Source organism: Panthera onca, chromosome D1 (genome assembly GCF_046562875.1).
Source record: "Panthera onca isolate mPanOnc1 chromosome D1, mPanOnc1 haplotype 2, whole genome shotgun sequence".
NCBI lineage: Eukaryota > Metazoa > Chordata > Mammalia > Carnivora > Felidae > Panthera > Panthera onca.
The window spans coordinates 8,203,649-8,217,949 of NC_138348.1; the positions used below are offsets into that span (position 1 = coordinate 8,203,649).

Here is a 14,301-nt window from a genome sequence, read left to right on the forward strand (position 1 = left end):
CATGTGAATCTGAAAAGAAATAAGCTTTGTGTAAAAAGCAGAGGATTATGGGACTGCTGAGTGATGGGGAATGGAGCTATAATCCCGCAAGTCTATCTGTAGACTCAAATTGATATAAGTTAAGCACCTGATTAAACAGTGTTTTTTAATGACCCGATGAGAAGTGATTCTGAACAAATGAGATGAATTTAAAAAGATTTGCTTAAAACTGGTACAAGTAACTATGAGAGGAGGCCCAAAGGTCTACCACTAGCGGTCCCAAGGGAAGCCTTCCAAAGTCAGAGGTTCCATGGACATTGGAGGGTGAGTGCAAGCAAAAGAACAAGGCTGAGAATCGTAAGATACTTTAAAATTAAAAAAAAAAAAATTTTTTTTTAACGTTTATTTTTGAGAGACCCAATGTGGGGATAGGGGTGGGGGAGGGGTAGAGAGAGAGAGAGAGAGAGAGAGAGAGGGAGACACAGAATCTGAAGCAGGCTCCAGGCTGAGCTGTCAGCACAGAGCCCGAGGTGGGGCTCGAACCCACGAACTGCAAGATCATGACCTAAGCCAACATCTGACACTAACCGACTGAGCCACCCAGGCACCCTGCAAAAAATATTTATTTTGAGATAGTGTGTGCACATGTGCCGGTGGGGGGGGGGGGGGGGGGCGGGAAGGGCGTGGGAGGGGGGAGGCAGAGAGGGAGGGAGAGAGAATCCCAGACTCTGCACTGACAGTGTGGAGCCTGACATGGGACTTGATCCCACAAACCCTGGGCCGAAATCAAGAGGCAGCCCATTAAGCATCTGAGCCATCCAGGCACCCCCATAGGATACCTTAGAAACTATGTATCCACTGCTATTTGACCTGTCCCTTAAAGACTCATCAAGCAAAGTTCACACTGTTACACACCAAATCTGCTTACCTCTTGGGGCAGGGCGGGGGGGGGGGGGGGGGGTGGGGGTGGGGGATAAAGCTATCTCTGTTAAGTGTCAGATTTGGCAGGCATGTTTAAGAAACAGGGCCAACAAGGAGTTAAGCACAGAAGAAATAGGAACAGAGTGTGTAGGCTCTGCAGCCACCCAGGGAGCAGACTGTTGGGTGTTGGGTGTTCTGGCCATAGTGGGTGACTGGAGCCTCCCAGCCTTCAGCTATTACAGGCACCAAGGTTCTTCAAGGATAGAGACTAAGCAAGCTTTGCAGTTTTCAAATTTGGAATTGACCAATAGCCAATGCATAAGCTTAAAAAAAAATCCGTCATAATGAAATCCAAGTAAGCCAAATGATCTTTTTAATGGGGAAACAAAGGCCAATGTTCTATATTAGAAGGAGGAAAAAAGCCAACTTTGGTCAAAGTCCCTCGGGTCACTGAGAACCAGCTTCCTCAGCTAGAATGACTGCAAACCAAGGCAGCAAGTACCTTCCTGCAGCCCAGCCAGGACCCTGGGAATTGCAAAACAAAGGCTCAGTATGAGGTCATAGCAAGTAGCCAACCAATCAAGAACAAGGATGATCAAGCCCAATGCCGGTCTACAAAAGATATTCTCACACTTCTGTCTGGAAACCCTTTATACTCTGAACTATTAAGGACCTCAAATCGCTTTTCTTTATGTGAGTATACGCACTGTATTCTAACTAAAACTTAGAAAATGCTACGTTGTCTATTAATTCATTTAAAATAATATCACTAAGCCAATTACAACATAATCTTAACTATATTTTCTAACATATGAACTCAATACATACCATCATAGGAAAACCCAAGTGAACTTTTAAAATGGAATTAAAGCTACAACACGGATGAGCCTTGAAAACATTAAGTATAATGAGCCAGACACACAAAAAACAAATACTGTATGATTCAACTTACATGAGGTACCTAGAGTAGTCAAATCCATAGAGACAGAAAGTAAAATAAAGGTTACAAGAGACTGGGGGAGTGGGAGATGGAGAGTTACTATTTAATTGATACAAAATTTGTTTGGGACGATGAACAATTTCTAGAAATAGTAGATGGTTACATGACATTGTGAATGTACTTAATGCCACCCGACTTACAAGATAAAAATGGGGGGTGGGGCGCCTGGGTGGCTCAGTCGGTTAAGCATCTGACTTCGGCTCAGGTCATGTTCCTGCGATCTTTTTTAGTTCGAGCCCCGCATTGGGTTATCTGCTGTCAGCAAAGCCAGCTTCGGATCCTCTGTCCCCCTCTCTCTGTCTCAAAAATAAATATAAACTTGGGGCGCCTGGGTGGCTCAGTCGGTTGAGCGAGGTTGAGCGACCAACTTCGGCTCAGGTCATGATCTCACGGTTTGTGAGTCCGAGCCCCGCGTCAGGCTCTGCGCTGACAGCTCAGAGCCTGGAGCCTGCTTCGGATTCTGTGTCTCCCTCTCTCTCTGCCCCTCCCCCACTCATGCTGTGTCTCTGTCTCAGAGATAAACATTAAAAAAAAATTAAAAATAAACTTAAATGAAAAATTAAAAAAGAAAAGATTAAAACGCTAAATCTGATGCGTGTATTTTACCACAATGAAAACATGGGAGTTAAAGCACCAGGCCATGAGAAAATTTTAGGTTACCATAATCAGGGAACATCCTATAAACTAACCAGTACTCTTCAAAACCGTCAACGTCATAAAAGACCTGGGAAGATTAAAGAAATGGTCACAGATTAAAAAAAAAAAAATTTGTTTAATGTTTATTTTGAGAGAGCATGAGCGGGGGAGGGGCAGAGAGAGAGAGGGAGACATAGAACGGGAAGCAGGCTCCAGGCTCTGGGCTGCTAGCACAGAGCCTGACGTGGGGCTCGAACTCACGAGCCGTGAGATCATGACCTGAGCCAAAGTCGGACGCTTAACCGACTGAGCCACCCAGGTGCCCCGAAATGGTCACAGATTTGAGGAGACTACGGGATATGACAATTAAAGCCCGTACTGGGTCCTGGAAAAGAAAAAGCACATCAGTGGAAAAACTGATGAAATCTGAGCAAGTTCTGTACTGTGGCTGATAGTATTATACTGAGGTTAATTCTTAGTTCTGATACGTGTTCTGTGGTTATAGAAGATGTTAACGCAAGGGGAAGCTGAGTGAAGAACGTCCAAGCACTCTTTGGGTTAGCTGTGCAACTTTTCATTTAAAATTATCTCAAAATTTGAAAAAGATAACTGTTTAAGAAAACTTACAAGGTCAATGCTCTGTTTTTGAAGAGAAAAGGAGCCAACTTTGGTCACAGTTCCTCAGGTAGCTGAAAATCCCCTTCCTCAGCTAGAACAACAGAAAACCAAGGCAGCAAGTGCCTTTTTGAGGCACAGCCAGGACTAGGCAGGGGCTGGGAACTGCAAAATGTTTTTTTATGAAATTACCAATAAACTGGCCAACCAAAGCCAGGGAGAAGTCATCCAAGTTTTGTCTACGACTATGATTCTTCTGCTTTTTGGTTTCAGAAACTCCCTGCAACTATTAAAAATAATTGAGTCCCCAAAAAGCATTTGTTTATGTAGATAATATCTATTAATATTTACTGTATTCATAAGAGAAATCGAGAAAAGATAATAGAGAAAAGAAAATAAGAGCAAAGATTTAAAGATGTATCCATTCATTTAAAAGAACAGAATAGGGGCACCTGTGTGGCTCCGTGGCTTAAGTGTCTGACTTCAGCTCAGGTCAGAACTCACTGCTTGTGAGTTGGAGTCCCACATTAGGCTCTGTGCTGCTAGCTGGGGGCCTGGGGCCTGCTTCAGAATCTGTATCTCCCTCTCTCTCTCTGCCCCTCCCCTGCTCATGCTCTGTCTTTCTCTGTCTCCCGAAAATAAACATTAAAAAAAATTTAAGAAAAAAAAATAAAAGAACATAATAAACCCATTACATGTAAACGTGAGTTACTTATTTTTAATGAAAAAACTGTATTTGCCAAACCACAATTTCACACATACCAAAGGAAGTCCGCCCCATGAACTGATCTCATAATCCAATCAAAACACAATGCCAGACAAAACCCCAAAAACCCCCATGCTAAAAAACTAAAGAAAAAATGACAAAAGGGGGGGGGGCTTAAAAGAGAGGAATAAAGAGAAAGAAAAGTGAGAGAAAGAAAAAAAATTAAGGAAAAAGGCAGAAAGGGAATAAAACGAACCACTGATAAAACAACAACAAACCCCCATGGGGCCAATGCTATACGCATTAGAAAGAAAAAAGGTAGCTTGGGTCAAAGTCTCTGAGGCCCAGACAGGGACCGTATGGCAGCCTGAATGGTAAACAAGGATCCCTATGAAGTCACTGCAAGTACCCAACCCAAGACGGACAATCAACTCAAGTTTTGTCTACAAACAAAAATTTTCTCACTTTTTGGTCTCAAGAACTCTTTACGTTCTTAAAAAAATTACTGAGGACTGCACAAATCTTTGGTTTACGTGGGTTATAGTTATCGACAGCTACCTTATTAGAAACTAAAATGGTGATTTAAAAAATATTTTTATTAATTCATTCAAAACAATAAACCCATTACATGTTCATACAAACAACCTATTTTTTTTACAAAAAAAAAACAAAACCAAAAAACAACCCGTACTTTCAAAAACAAAATTAAATTCACGGCAAAAGCTGCACTGTTTTACGCTGTTGTACATCTCTTTAATGTCTAGCTTAATGAAAGAGCACCAACTTCTTATATCTGCTTCTGCATCCGATGTGTTTCAATATGCTGCTCCAGTTGTAAGATATGAAGAAAAATCTCACTTCATATAGACCTGTGGCTGGAAAATGGGAGTTTAATAGCTTTTCAGAATTTTCTTCTTCGACGCCAGACCCAAACTCAAAAGTAGTAGTTTTTAAAAGCTAGTTGCAATCTGCAATTTTATCAATGAATCTTTTCTTTTTAAGTTTACTTATTTATTCTGGGGCCGGGGGGAGGAGCAGAGAGAGAGAGAGAGAGAGAGAGAAAATCCCAAGCAGGCTCCACGCTCTCAGCACAGAGCCCAACATGGGGCTCAATCTCACGAACCGTGAGATCATGACCTGAGCCGAAATCAAGAGTCAGACACCCAACCGACTGAGCCCCCTAGGCGCTCCTATCAATGAATCTGCTGTGTACTTTTTATGTTAAAATACACTGGTCACCTTGCACTTTGAATGGCTCTTTTACCTACTGGCAATGTGGGAAATATGCCTTCATTGAATTATACAGAATTTCCAAATATTGACATTTCATACAATATCAAAAGATCACATTCCACTAATTTTACCACTGATCTCATCAAAAACGTCTTTGACGAATCCAAGTTTTTGAAAATTCTCATTTTTGCTTGAAAGCTTGACTTTTATCACTGGCAACGGTGACAGACTCACTTCGCTCACTTGCGAGAAAATGTCCACTAAATACTCAAGCGTGAACAACTGTAGTTGGTCTTTCAAGTTAAAATGATGATCCATGCAACTGGTTCAGCTCCAACACACTAGTACGTTTTCTCGAGAGCGTCACTGCACGATGGGATACGGCACCAGTGCCCCACAGATACTTGGCATTTCATCACTCAAAATATTAAAGAGACTTTTATTAGAGGGTTGAGACTTAATAAAAATTAATAATTTTTAGGACCCACTCAAGTGAAAATGCCCCTCCCCTCCTTAAACCACAAGTGTCTAGCAGGAGAGAAGTTCACGACTACGATGACTACGATCGCCAGCAGAGTTCGGTGCCACTGCCTTGATTTACGTTACGCCACCAGCGATTTTCTCTGCCATTACTTCTGTGCAACAGTGCAAACGGAAACGAAGTTCTTCCAGGATGAACCATGAAAGTCAAGAGAGTTATTCAACCCGTTGTATATTGATCGCTACTCGCGTTCACTGCTGAGCGTTCACGTAAAGGAAAATTCTCTGAAGCGTAGTTGGTGCTGACACAAGTTGAGCCACGTCTGTAAATCTCGTTTGTAAGGCAAAAGTACAATTCTGTAAACAAGATGTGAACTCAGTCTTCACATTCGTACCTAAGCCTCTGATTCGACGAGTCATGGTACACACAAAGCGGCGCTGCCCTGCGTTTCACGGACTCTCCGCCCAGTGGGCGTTCGGCAACGTCTGCCGTTCGAGACCTTCTCAGTCTCTCGGCTACTGGGTGGGCTTTTCCAGCCAAAGAACGTCCGAACGTGTCCCGTAAGATTCAGTGACTTTTTTTTCACTTCTAGGTTGAAAAGCTGGAGCAAAGTTTGGCTTTTCAAGAGCTCATGGTGTATACACCAGAAGTTCTCGATTCCTTTTTCTTTCAACTTTGAATGATCGGTCTTGACGTGATGTTGCACCTGAACTGGCACTACAGCACTACCTGAACCGCGTTCAGTTGCGTAAGACGTAATAAAGTACGTTATTAACATCTATAAAGCTGAGGAGAAGATAGCTCTCGTTACAGTGTCATCTCTTCTAATTTCTTATTTACGGTTTTGCCTAGACTCTTCAGACTCCTCCCATTCACTTGTTGATATGTCCATTTCAGTAAACAGAGGTTGCAAGTCTTCTAATCTCCCTTTTTAAAGTCAACAATCCATCCTTGAATATAAGAGAAATATGATAAATTTTCCTCTATGTTAGAATCAAGTGCTAAAGTAAGTTGTAAGTAAAAATTTTAAAATTAGAAGCTTTCCCGAAAGGTTTTACAAGTACGTTTTACAAGCTGCACTTACTTCTTATTGTGTTTCCTCAAAGATGCCAGGAAAATGGTGGGATATCAAAATAAGGATTTCCAGGACAATAACGAGGTTTACAGGGCTTAGAGCAGGCACAAGTGAAGAAAGACAGTAAGAGTCCCGGAGAAGTACTGAAAACAAACTGAGCGCATCACTGAAAACATCTCTATTTATACCTTAAAGGACTACCTTAAAAATTCTAGAAAACACAAGAATACAAAAGCACACATTTCATTAGCCAAGAGTGATGATGTCAGCACACATCATTCAGCCTCTGGAAAACTCCACTGTATACGGACAGAGCCACAATGGTAAAAAGCAGATACTGCGTTCATGTTCTGATGAAACTCACTTTGATTTCGTGTACCACTGAATGGACCTTAGGGAGCCCCAGGGTCCTCAAACCACACTTTGGGGACCACATTCAATATCGCACTGCCAAAATTCACAAGTGCCACCTCAGATCCCTCCCAAGACAGGATCCAGCGTTACAGCATTCCGGATAGGCCAGAGGAAACGGCCCAGAACTGGCTTAGACCCTATCACCAGGGAAACTAGGATGCCGACCCTAATAAGCTGTCAGATCGCCAGGCCTGGCTTTACTAAGGAAGGTGGCTCCAGAGACATAAAAAGAAAATGTGTGCTAAAGCTGCAAATCCCTAACTTTACAGAAATCAGAGGAACAGGAGAAAGGACTGGGTGGTACTGGGATTCTATACAGAAGGAGATCTCAGACTATCAGAATTCCTCTCCCGAGCCATGCCACAAAAGAGGCATAGAAACAGGTAAGGCAGAGGGGGACAGAGATGAAAACCCGAGATGGACAGCGGTAATGAAGGAACAGAGTTCAAAGAAACCAAACAGAAAAAAAAAAAAAAAAAAAAGGAAGTGAGATAAGTCAGCAGAGAGGTCAAAAGAGAGAGGAAAACACAGTCAAAGAAACATTCCCTGATGAGCTGAGGCGACACTGTTACCTTTCTCCTGGGCTGCAGTTGCAGTGTGAAAAAACTAAGCAAGTTACTTGCTGTTCTGACCAGGCGCTCAGGCTCTAGGAGCCGCAAGAGAGACAAAGATAAACAAGGAACCAACCGAGACCAAAATCTCAGCCCAAGATTCAAAGTCCACAAACTCACAGGGGCAGCCGAGAAATGGCTGTGACCCTTCCAGGCCTCACAAAGGGGAGGCTTTCTTCTCACTGCAGAGAAGCCAACAGAGATAACAAGGGCTTGCCCCTGAAGGCCTCTTTGCTAGTGAAAAAGGAACCTAAAATCATTAGCTGCTAAGTTCCCATGTGGTCTTTAAGAGAAACAGGGAGCTTTCTCCTGTTGCCAAAGGGTAAATACTGCACCTGAAGAAAGGAACATGGAAAAAAATCCCATGCAATCGGCTGGATCCCAGCACTCAGAAAAAAACCCATGGTCTGGTGACTTTGGATCTGGATCCTCCCTTGATGAGGCCGCACACACAACACCACCACCACCATTACCATTCACGACACAGAAGTATGGGCAGGCAGAAGGTAGTGTTTTGGGTTGTTTCGTTTTGTTAATCAATAAAATCACCTGATATTGATATCTTGTAAATAAACGCACCCCCATTTTTTAAAATGATCTCAATAGCACATGAACCTTTCCAAAAGCATTCTATTCAGATAGCTGGCTAGCTTCAACAAATAAAGTAAAATAAACAACCACAAATTTTTTTTTAATGCTGGAAAAAGCACCTGAGGGACCCTAATGACTAAAAGAAACCAAGATTCTTGGGGCGCCTGGGTGGCCCAGTCGGTTAAGCGTCCGACTTCGGCTCAGGTCATGATCTCACGGTCTGTGAGTTCCAGCCCCGCGTCGGGCTCTGTGCTGACAGCTCAGAGCCTGGAGACTGTTTCCGATTCTGTGTCTCCCTCTCTCTCTGCCCCTCCCCTGTTCATGTTCTGTCTCTCTCTGTCTCAAAAATAAATAAACGTTAAAAGAAACCAAGATTCTTTCAATCAATTACAGAGAATTTCCAACGCATACTGACCTGGAGTTGTATGGTGTTCAGAGAAAACCCACCAAGTCGCTCAACTAAGAACGGTGATCATGAGGATTGTTACGTCCTGCCAGGTGTTGTTTTAAAGTGTTTTATAATCGTTAACTTCTCTGATGCTCACAACAACTATACCTACAAGATAGGGACTATCATTACTCCTTTTTTTACAGGTGAGCTAACAGGCCTGGAACAATTAGGTAAGCCCAGGGTCACAGTAGGGGCTGACCAAGATTCCAGCACAGGGGAATCAAGCTGCAGAGCCCGCTCTAACCAGAACATACCACTTATTAGAAGTCCCCAAGTGCTGGGATCTCCTTTCCACTCCACCATAAGCTCAACTCAATTAGAATGCTATTGCTAGACCAAGCAGGCCTATGGGGCCCCACTTCCTGTGACTACAGAACCAGTCATTCAAACACTTGTGGGCCCAAACGAAGCAACAAGTCACAAGCACATCCAACACCACATGCAAAGACACTCAGATGATGGCCATCTGGCGGGGGTAGGGGGGTGGGGGGGAGTGATAAGGGGTAAGGGAGGGCCAGCAGATCCTTGGGTCTAAAGAAGGTGCAGGAAAAGGAGCCGCCCTTTACACAGAGTATCAGTAACCAAAACCCTCAGTGAAATGGTGCTCAAGAGAAGCAATGAGTAGATCATTGTAGCAGTGACAGAAGCAACCTGCCCCCCAAGGGCAAGGGCAAGGACGAGGGCTGGAACTATGTTTGCAGGTGGTTTCACTCATTAATCACCAAACTTTCGGACATGGGAGTTTTCCGTTTACTGGGGGACTGGGAAAACAATCCTGCTGTATTAGTAGCTCTGATGGTCAGAGGAGCCTCAGAATCCTATGTCTTTCCCCTGAGAAAGGCTTCCTGCTGCTGTTCAGGAAGTGCCAGCACGTGGTGACTGATGACTCCCACCTTTCCTACGGGTACCTGATCAGGAACACACTTAAACTGTTAACGTCCTGAGCTGCCAAAGACCAAAAACTATTCTCTCTCCTTTTTTCTTCCCCAGCAGGCCTGGACAGACAGTCCCACTGCATCAAGCCAAAAGGACTGGGGCCTCAGTGGATTTAGCAGCCAGATCACAAGAGCCAGGAGTCAGTTCCCGATCCATAAACCACAAACCCAATCGCTTTTCCCTGGCCAGGCTGGAGGGCCTTTTGCCAAGCTGTGACTTGCAAAGGGGGTCCAAGGAAAGGAGTTGTATCTTAGAGTTTCCAGTGACAGGTGCGGAGGACAAAGTTGCCTTGAACAGCACTGGGTGTAGAGAAAGCCCACTCGTGCTCAGAGGCCCGTTCAGTAATGAGGGGGAATGGGGGTGTTTACAGACCTCATCCAGACTCACACCTCAATGAGCAGAGCCCCAGAGGAGGCAGACCTTTGTATGGCCAACTTCCCAAAGAACACAGGGGAAAATAGGCCGAGGCTGCTCAAAACCAGCTTGACTGGTTCTACAGAGAAGCCTCTGGTCTGCTCCGCCTTCCTCATGTTAAAAAGAAAAAGGTGGCTGGGAGCCAGTCACTGAACACACCCCTCCCTTTCTCCTCTCCCCCCGCCCCCCTTCTTCCACCCTCCTATCTGTTGTCCCTCAGGATTCACCTAGCCATCAATATCAGTGTCCGGCTCGCCCTCGCCTACCAAACCTGAGGTTACATGGCTTTAGAAGTGGAAGGTTCACTATGTGATGAGCAAAAGGACACACATTTGTTTTTGCCCTTTTTGCCGTTTTCTAATGAAAAACGTAGGGATAAATGCAAGTAGGGAGAGGGCACAGGGACTGAGAAACTTCAAACCCTCTAGCAAAGGGCAGACATACAGATGAAGGGATCTACTTCTACACCCTCAAGGAGGAGCAGGTCAAGGGGGCAAGAGAAGGAACTGGATTGCCTCCTTCTCCGAAAGACGACTGGACACCAAGAGACCAGATCCTCTCGTGGTGTTTCGGAATCAGGCCATCACAGCCTAAAAGACAGCAATGACATTCAATGCCTACACCAAGAGGGCTGTAGCGGGGTGGTGGCATTCCGCTCCGAGCGTGAGAGATTTCAGAGTTAACGTCGGGATACATGGCCTCTTCCCATGCCAGAAGTGGGAAACGGGTGTTTTCCTCCCCCACAAAGTTTGTAAAGGCTCCCTCTTCCCTTTGCTGAGACAGAAGGGGAAAAGGCAGAGATAACACTGCAGTGACTCACTCTCGTTTGATGAAGGCTGCGAGGAAGCCTGGAGAATCCAAGCTGTAAGTGCAAAAAGGTACGAATGCTGGAGTTTCCCATCAACAGGAGGAAACTCAGCCACCTATGTGGTTTGTCACCGCTGAACTTCCGCTGAAGGAGGAAGGCCTAGGTTAAACTCCACCCACCCTTTCCACATCCTTCTCGGTTTCTGCTTTGATAGGAAAGTGCAAACCCGGCAGCACCGGAGGCTACAAGAGAATCAAGCCCTTTCTCTACCTCCTCTCATAGCAAAAGCCTAGCAGCCACAGTCCACAGCTTAACTAAGCAGACGGAGCTGGGGCTGGCCCTGGTGACTGCAGGAAAGCCTCACCAGGCAGTCTTGGGGAAGGAAGGACAACCACCCTCCTCGCCCTTCCCATCTGCGAAGGTTACTTCATCCCAATCCATTAATGGGCTTCAAAGTGCTGCTGTGGTGGGGGGGAGCCCATTTAGCAGAGCTATCATGGGGCCAAAGGTGGCGCCCAGCCCCCACCCCACTCGTCGATAATGGGCCACAGAGTCTGAGGCTTGGCTGCACTCTAGGCATAAAATATTCATTCCCGTCGACATAATACATATGTAGGAAAGTCATGGAAGCTCCTGGGAGGAGAGAAGTGCCAGCCAGGTGGCTGAGTGTGCAATGGGAAAGAGTTCGTGAAGGCACGGGTTAGTCCTGGTCAAATGCCCACCGAGAGCTGGGCCGTTCTGTCCAAAGGGGAGACGGTCTGGTCTGAGAAGTTTTTGACTCCCATGAGACCTAACGATGCAAACCTCTCAGGCAAACAAATTCTCAATTTCTTCCTACCTCACAGGCATCAGTTAAGACACTGACCATGAAAAGAAATCTCAGGCCCAGTCTTTGGTCACCATCTGAAAGACGCAGTCATCCCTGTGTGAACTTGATTTTAATCTAAAGCAGACCAAGTTTCAACGACTGTCTTGAATCCGTCTGTTTAGCTACTTCCCAAAGCCCACACATTAGAGAGAAATTATCACAATTTACTAAGTGGTTACCTTCACTGGGTTCAAAGATCACGGTACGGCGAGCGACTCTGTGATCTCTAGACTCCCAGAGCCCTCGCTCTAACGAGGCCTCACTCTTAATTTCTAGGGCCACGCAGGAAGCGAGAACGTATGCTCTGACGTCCACCCACATCCCTGACCAGAAGGCAGCCCCACTAAGGAGCCCTTGGCCAGAGTCAAAGGGCAGAAGTCAGAGTCCGTACGCAGAGCACAGCACCGCCCGGCTCACAGGCATGGAGTGAAATGAGAGCCACCCGAGCTCTCTACCAGAGGAGACACTAAAACCAAATTATTCAGCGTTGGCAACGTTCAGCCAGAATCAACCCTGGCATCCAAGGGAGATGTGTCTGGAGCGGCTCGGTTGTTCTTTACAGGATTCCGTAAGTCAGCTTTGCTCACTTCATCCAGACTTCCACACTCCTCTTCCTAGAACCACCCAAGAGAATAAACAATGCTACTCGCACCCGAGAAGAACGAGAGCAACCCCCCTCCCTTGCGCACTGCAGCAGAAGCGAGGCCGGTAGTGAAAGCCTCCGAAAGCCTCCTCTTTTCCCTCGGAAGCCCCGGAAGCCCTCTCGCTCGTGGTTCCTGAGGCCCAGAGGTGGGGCGGCCCCCCTCCCAGGTGTTCCACGTAGTAGCGGCAGGTGAACTCTGGGAAGCCGGACCCCTCCCCGCACCTGCCTAGACTATTGTTGCCGCCGCCGCTGGCTGGAGGACAGGCATCCTACATGCTGATTGCTGTCACCACAGCCAAGCCTCCAGGCCAGCAGAGCCATTCGGAGAACTGGACAGAAAGCTCAGCTCACAGACTGAGAATCCCCAAAACTACCAGCCCCAGGTCACAACCCTCCTGCAAAAGAAAGAAGAGTCTAGAGCTGGGAAAAAAGCACATTCGAAACCAGGTGTCACAAAAATCATCTTAAAGAGGGGGGCTTGACTTTCTTTTAGCTCCCACTTCCAGTGCTAGGAGCAGAATCCGACAGCAAACAGGCAATCTTCCTGCAGTACAAGGTTTATTTTTATGCTTCAACATTTTCTGTGTGTGTGTGTGTGTGTGTGTGTGTGTGCGCGCGTGTTATGTGTGTTTAATTCAGATGTGATCAAAGAGCTCCTGGAAACAGCTTCTCATCAGCCACATGTTTTAAAGAAAGCGGGAGAGGAAGAGCTAAAAAAGAGATTGGAGCTTGAAGACAACCAGTAGAGTTTACCCATTTCCTGGGGAAACCAGCTTAAATAATTTAAACCTAAATACAGTGATAGAGAATCTTTGCAGGGAGGGGATCAGCCCAACCAAACCCCTTGCTTTTTATTTCATAACGTTAGGATTTACCGCAACGACTGAACTTCTGTGACTATTTCAACTAGAACAGCGACAGGACTGAGAGCGTCCTTGCTCTTACCTGGTGGCAACGAGCTATTCTAAAGGAGGCCAATGTTTCTGGCATCCCTGGCCTCGTGACGCGAGGGGCTGCTACGTGTCTTTTCTCTTGGTTTGAAAAATACGGGCATCTGCCGGTAGCCGGTATATCCAAGCTTTTTCAAAGGCTGCGCTGTCACCGGGACGAGACTTAATATCGAGCAAATAGTATGCCTGGCTACCTTGAGGACGGGCAGCAGAAGCGATGAAGCGGCTCAGGGGAGCCTAAGTCCACAAAAAGTGCAAACAGGATGAGTAATTCATAATTTGGAACAGGACGACAAAGTATGCAGCCGTGGCTCTAGACGAAGTTAGCGAAGGGGCAGCTTCCGTTCCCGACCGGCTCACCCGATTAGCTCGCACCGAATCAGCGGGTGTGCACCGACTTCCTACTATGCGCTCAGCAGTATTCGAGGCATGTAGGGAAGAGAGGAAATCAATGCACACATCACAAGAAAAAAAAAAAGACCACGGCGGGAATACATTTACATTTGGTAAACAGCACAAAGAAACCACATTGAGGCAGTCTGTTACTCTACTTTGCTGAACACAATGCCCCCCACAGCCTCGCGGAGAGAGTAGGCACTCCACAACCACTCCCCACATGCCTGAGGGTGCCAGTCAGTCACTTGGCCTCCTCCTACCAGCTCATAATCAACAGTCTGGGAAAGTTCTCTGGTGAGCAGGGCTTACCTGCTAACACAGAGGGTGCGACAGGAAAAGGAATGGAATGGGGAACCTCAAGAGAGCCTAGAAAAAGAGGTTCCCGGCAAGGAGAGAAAACAGCCGGCAAGTGAGGGCCAGACCCTGAGATACAGACCATGCTCTGGTTTCCAAAGACCTCAGTCCCATGCAGAGCCAGTTGCAAAACCCAGCGAGGAAACAGAAATTCACCATCCCTCCCCCTCAACTCATTTCACCCCCAGAAGCAATCAATCCGTCCGTAACGAAAGGGTC

At 46.1% G+C, this 14,301-nt stretch overlaps 1 protein-coding gene and 2 long non-coding RNA genes across 8 annotated transcripts in view; 1 reads left to right on the forward strand and 2 right to left on the reverse strand.

Annotated features, from left to right (window-relative positions):
• Positions 1-14,301, reverse strand: part of MARK2 (microtubule affinity regulating kinase 2) — a 58,237-nt gene that overhangs the window by 41,516 nt on the left and 2,420 nt on the right. The gene's annotated exons all lie outside the window — the stretch shown is intronic.
• Positions 1,432-13,409, forward strand: LOC144612986 (uncharacterized). Its single transcript, XR_013550263.2, has 2 exons — positions 1,432-1,593; positions 9,707-13,409. It is a non-coding gene; the product is annotated as an uncharacterized LOC144612986 (long non-coding RNA).
• Positions 6,404-9,729, reverse strand: LOC144612987 (uncharacterized). Its single transcript, XR_013550264.2, has 2 exons — positions 6,656-9,729; positions 6,404-6,521 (listed from the first exon to the last, which is right to left on the reverse strand). It is a non-coding gene; the product is annotated as an uncharacterized LOC144612987 (long non-coding RNA).